Source organism: Malurus melanocephalus, unplaced genomic scaffold (assembly GCF_030028575.1).
Source record: "Malurus melanocephalus ecotype Western Australia unplaced genomic scaffold, MMel_1.1 scaffold_57, whole genome shotgun sequence".
Lineage (NCBI taxonomy): Eukaryota > Metazoa > Chordata > Aves > Passeriformes > Maluridae > Malurus > Malurus melanocephalus.
Genome location: NW_026623289.1, coordinates 1433402 through 1438415, shown reverse-complemented (window position 1 = coordinate 1438415; position 5014 = coordinate 1433402).

The following is a 5014-nucleotide window of genomic DNA, read 5'->3' as shown; positions in this document are numbered from 1 at the left end:
TACTAAGCTCACATTGCTTTATGCACGTTTTGGGGGAGTAAGTGCAAAATTCTCTGTGTTAGATCCAAAGGGGGTTCCCGGCCCTGGCCTTGCACCTGTCCCTGCTGGGGTCACACCTGCTGCAGGGTCCCAAGAGATGTGGGGAGCTTTGGGACKGAGAGGCAGCACAGTGGCTGCCGTGTCACCCTCCTCCTATGGTGGCTTGGTCATCACAGGGTTGGAAATGTCTCTCTGGAAGGAAACAGTGAGGAGCCATGTGATGGGGAAAGGTGTGAGGGTAGTGAAMATAATGCTGTATTGAAAGTACTGTCAAGAAAATATTTCAGAAAAGAGAGGGAGACTGCAGCTGCCTCTCCACATGCAGTCCATGGGTAGGTATATCCATGCCATACTCAGGGAGAATTTTTCTTAGGTCATTTTAAGGATGCCCTTAAAMCCCTGGTTCMTGTAATMTCACTGCACGTGCTTTGAGGGTAAAATGACACTTTTGACATCACTGGAGGAAACGTTCAGCCACACACAACCTGCTTACCCTCAGCAGTGCTTTTACCTGCAGGAACAAACTGCCTCATCTCCACATCTCCGTGCTGCCTGATTCACTCCCAGTAAMACATCTTGTAATGAGCCATTTCACCAGCTGCACTCACCCAAGTGTCATGTGAGGAGATCCTGAGTTGCTGCTTTGTCTGCATGGGTGCCTGCCCCATCCTGCTGATGATTTGGGGTGTTCAGGTTTCCTCCTGCAGCACGGGATGTGTGCTGGGAGGAACATGGTCCCCTCTCTCGTTCAGCAGTGACTCACCATGCTGCAYCCTGCAGCTCCATGGTCTCCTCTCCACCTGCACTCCGGTACCCARGATGCTGTAATTAAACACCTCTGAAGAGCTGTGTTAGCATGGGCATACCCAGAGCTCCAGGGAGCCACAGAGAAAATAAAACTGACGGCAACACCATCCAGCTCCTGCCCAGCGATCCAGTAGGGTGAATCTGGGAATCTATTTATTTCCTCATCTGCCCAATATGTTATTTTTCTGTGATCACATTGTTCACAGCAAAACTGAAATGAAAAGCACAATGGCCATCCATGCACATCTGTCAGATACAGAAGAGGGACAGACCAAACCACTACTCAAAAATCATCTGCAAATCAGAGTGCAAATCCACTTTTTCTGATTAGTGAAGATGCCAGAGGGGTTTGGGTGTTTTTACAGAATTATTTTTCCCCGTTTTCCTAACTTTTTCAAAGACAAGCATAACCTGCTTGCGGGTGGGCTTTAAGGTGACTCACAGAAAAGTGGATTTATGGCCTTGCAGGTGTCAGAGAAGCAAAAACCTGATTGTCTGAGTCAGATTTGAGCATTTTTAATGTATTTGAGCTCCTCTGGCTTGACACCTGTAAGATCAGATGCTCACAGAAAGGTGGGGTGGCCACAAGTCTCTCCATGGGAGCAGCTGGACACCAAAGGCAAAAGGGTGACTGAGGAATCATCCTGGAGCTGGGTGACAGGTGATGTTTGCAGGGATAGGGTGAAGACAGTGACTCGTGTCACCCTCAGCAGCACAATGTGGCTCCAGGAGGGTCCCTGCAGATCCCTTCCCTCTGCTCCAGGGCTTCCATCACACTCCCACCCCAGGAGGGGACAGCCAGACCCTGCAAATCTCAGAGTATTCCCCACATTTCTAAGAAATAGTTTGTTTTTTTTTTTTTCTGCCAAAGCAGGAGTATGGTGAGAGTTGAGTATCCACATCCCTATTTTCTTGTTTGGCTCTGAAACATTAAACCCAGGTCAGGRCCTTAAACCATCCTTTGTTTAGGCTTTCTCAGGCAGGTAATTTCTCTGTGCTGGGCTGCTGATGGGGATGGCAGGTTCCCCCTCCCTGCTTTCCCCCCACCTCCCCAGTCTTTGATCACAGCAGCTCTGGAAACTAAGCTTTGAAAATACAGTCACTTCATGGATGTGTTGATTAGGAAATGAAATTCCAAGAGGCAAATGACAGCCCAGCTGCACTGCCTGACTCTGCAAGGCTGGAGCTCCCCACCAGGAAATGTATTCTCATATTTTTTGACACATCCAGGGTGTTGTATCATTAATAAAAAATGCAGACAGAACTTCTTAAGAGAAAATGACTTCCAAAGAAACTGCCTTTTTTTTTTTCCTATTTTTTCCTGTGAAACTGTAGGCTTCCTTGAAGACAGCTCAGTCCCTTCTGTCTTTTGCAGAGCAAAATGAAGATTGGTTTACCCTGGAGCAGTGTCTTTTGGGCATAGAGAAAGACCCCAGGGATTTGTGTCTCCTAGCATGCTGTTAATCAAGGTTTCCAGCTTCATAGGAAATTGGTTTTATTGGGGGGCAGAGAGGGGCTGTGTGCCTTCATGGTTAATTCTACAGAAAAATAACCCCAGCCTTGCAGTCCTGTGAGAACTGGATTCTAATTCATCCAGCTGGGAGAGGGAGAGGTCTGGCTGATGTGTCGGCCTCCACAGCAGCCATGATCACATACAGTGACTCCAAGAAAGATTTCTTATACAAATACCCCAAAATCCATCTCTGAAAAACAATCCTTTTCCCCTTCTCTTCTATATTAATAGCACTCTGCCTTTTCTGAGTGCTATTCTGAATATATCAGCCCARGGTGGGAGGGTGGTTTGGGCCTGGTTCATCTCGGCTTTGTTGCTGAGAAAGCAGGACATTCGACAAGGGTGATGGCAGAGGTTGGGCTGCTTTGGTTTCAAAGAGGGTTCAAGGAGCTCCTTGAGGCTCCTCAAGGCTCACAGATCTGCTGCAGGAAGGAAAAACCCAGAAGTGGCCACAGCTGTGTGGGGCAGCCATGTATGGGGCTGAGGGGTCAACTCAGACCCACTGGAGGGTCACAGTTGCAGCAGAGGGTGGGATTYTGCAAGTTCCTAGATTTGCTTAATGTTTGAAGTTTAATGGAATGTTGCTCAAGAAGGCCTGAAAAGAAGATGGGGTGTTTGAAAGAACCTCTTTGCAAGGACAAAATACCATTGCAGGAAGAAGATTGTTTGCTGGGATACAAAGGAGCACTCAGTCTCTGGCTGGCACTTCAGGTTTGATGTGAAAATGCTGTAAAGGGCCTTCCTGTAAAAGGCAGATCACTTTTTCCTGGATGCAAGGAGGAAAGAAGAGCCAGGGAAGTGATACAAAGAAAACCCATCAAAGCAGCAAGCCAGGAAATGCAGCTTTGCAGAAGGGCTTTGAACGGCTGCACATGCTGTGACAGGGATGTRTGAGAGCCAGAGAGGTGAGAGCATGTAAGATGAGAGATGATGCTGGCCTAGGCATGAAGGACCTTATCCTGCTCCTCTCTGGTTTGCATRTCCAGAAATATCCAAGCACACGGGGTAATAACAATTCAAACACTGGGAGCAGAGGTAAACAACAACAGCATTAATCCCCATAGACCTTTCCACCCAGCACAGAATAGTTAAAACTATTTCTCTCTCAATGGGCTGCCTCCTTTCCCAGAGTGCTGTTTAAAGATCACCCAGAAAAAATTCAAAACAGGTCAGCCCTTATGTCTGTAGCTCCTTCTGTACAAGACACCCYGTTGGGAAGGGAGTTTTCCTGGTGACGGCAGGAGATCCATTTAGAGCTCCCCAGCACTAAAGGAGCTGCAGCAGCCCCTTTCCCTCCCACTGCTCCTGCACACCGAGGCACTCCCACAACGCCAGAAGCTCATCCCCCTTCAGCCGTGGGGATTCAGAGTGGCTGCAGGGTGGGAGAAGGCTGAGCAGCCCCAATCCTGACTGCATTTCCCCGTGGTGTGAGCCTGATCTGGCTCCTCCAGCTGGCTGCTCTCACCCATCTCCATCCCCATATCCCCATTCCCATATCCCCATCCCCACAAAGAGCAGCTTGCAGGTGACATCTTTGACACTTCCAGCTGTCTCTCTGCAGCTTTTCATCTCTGGCAGCTAATAGCAGAGCGCTGGGGGAAGGGAACATATGCCAAAGCAGCTCATCTAAGGTGCCTTCTTACTAATCACATTACCTGCCACCCCAGCAAGAGAGAGGGTTTGAGGTACAGGGAGATACCAGAATATCTCCCCTCTCTCCGTGATCCAGGGGCTGCTTTTGCTTCTGTGTGGGTTGCAGGGGGCATCCCTGTGACGGGGCAGGGAATGGGGCCCCTCCGTTTGGAGGGATAGCACAAAAAAGCTCAGGCTGGAGGCAGCCAGGAGCACATGTTCCTGACAGAAGTCCATGGGAGTGWGCTGGGTAGGCAGCTGCTGTGCAGCAGAATGGGGCTGGAAGAAAGGCAGAGGCTGAATTGGTCTGCAGAAAGAGCCACCGTCCATCACTGCTGCCTGCAGGGCGTTTGCTGAAAGCAACAACTGAATCCCGACAGYCTGGGGCAATCAGTGGGTCTGCAGCTCGGGCTCAGCTCAGTTGCAGGGAATCTCACTGCCCTGCTCCAAAGGACACTGCTTGTAGCTCCAGCAAGCTCTTAACGATGTATCCGGGTGATGGCTGATCCTACACAGTGAATGCGGGTGTCAGGGRTGTGTGATTCAGACAGCAGCCGCAAGGTGAGGAGGGGAGGAGGTGTTCTGGTACCTGGAGGAGCCCAAGGGAGGTGAGCTGAGCTGCCAGGTGAGGTTGTCATCATCTCCAGGTCCTGTCTCCTCACCAGGGATCCCTCCTGAACTCAGCTACATCCTGGCTGAGCAGTGATTTCCAGCGGAGCTGGTGCCCAGGGCCTGGCAGCGGGGATGTGGCAGTGACAAGCTGTGGTGCCAGTGGGGGCTTGGAGACCCTACAGAGCAGTGATGGGGCTGCCTATGGGGCGTGGCTCACGAGCATCCACAACAGTGACAAAATGCTCTCCTTGCCTTTTGCCGGCTAGCCTGACAGGAGCTGGGTAGCTGTGAGGGATGAACTGGTGGCCCTGTCCATCTCTCAGTGCACAGCAAAACATGACTTCTTCACCCTTTTCTAAAATACAGGGGAGTGCCATATGCACAGTTCTGCTTCTCCAGAGCCCAGATTTG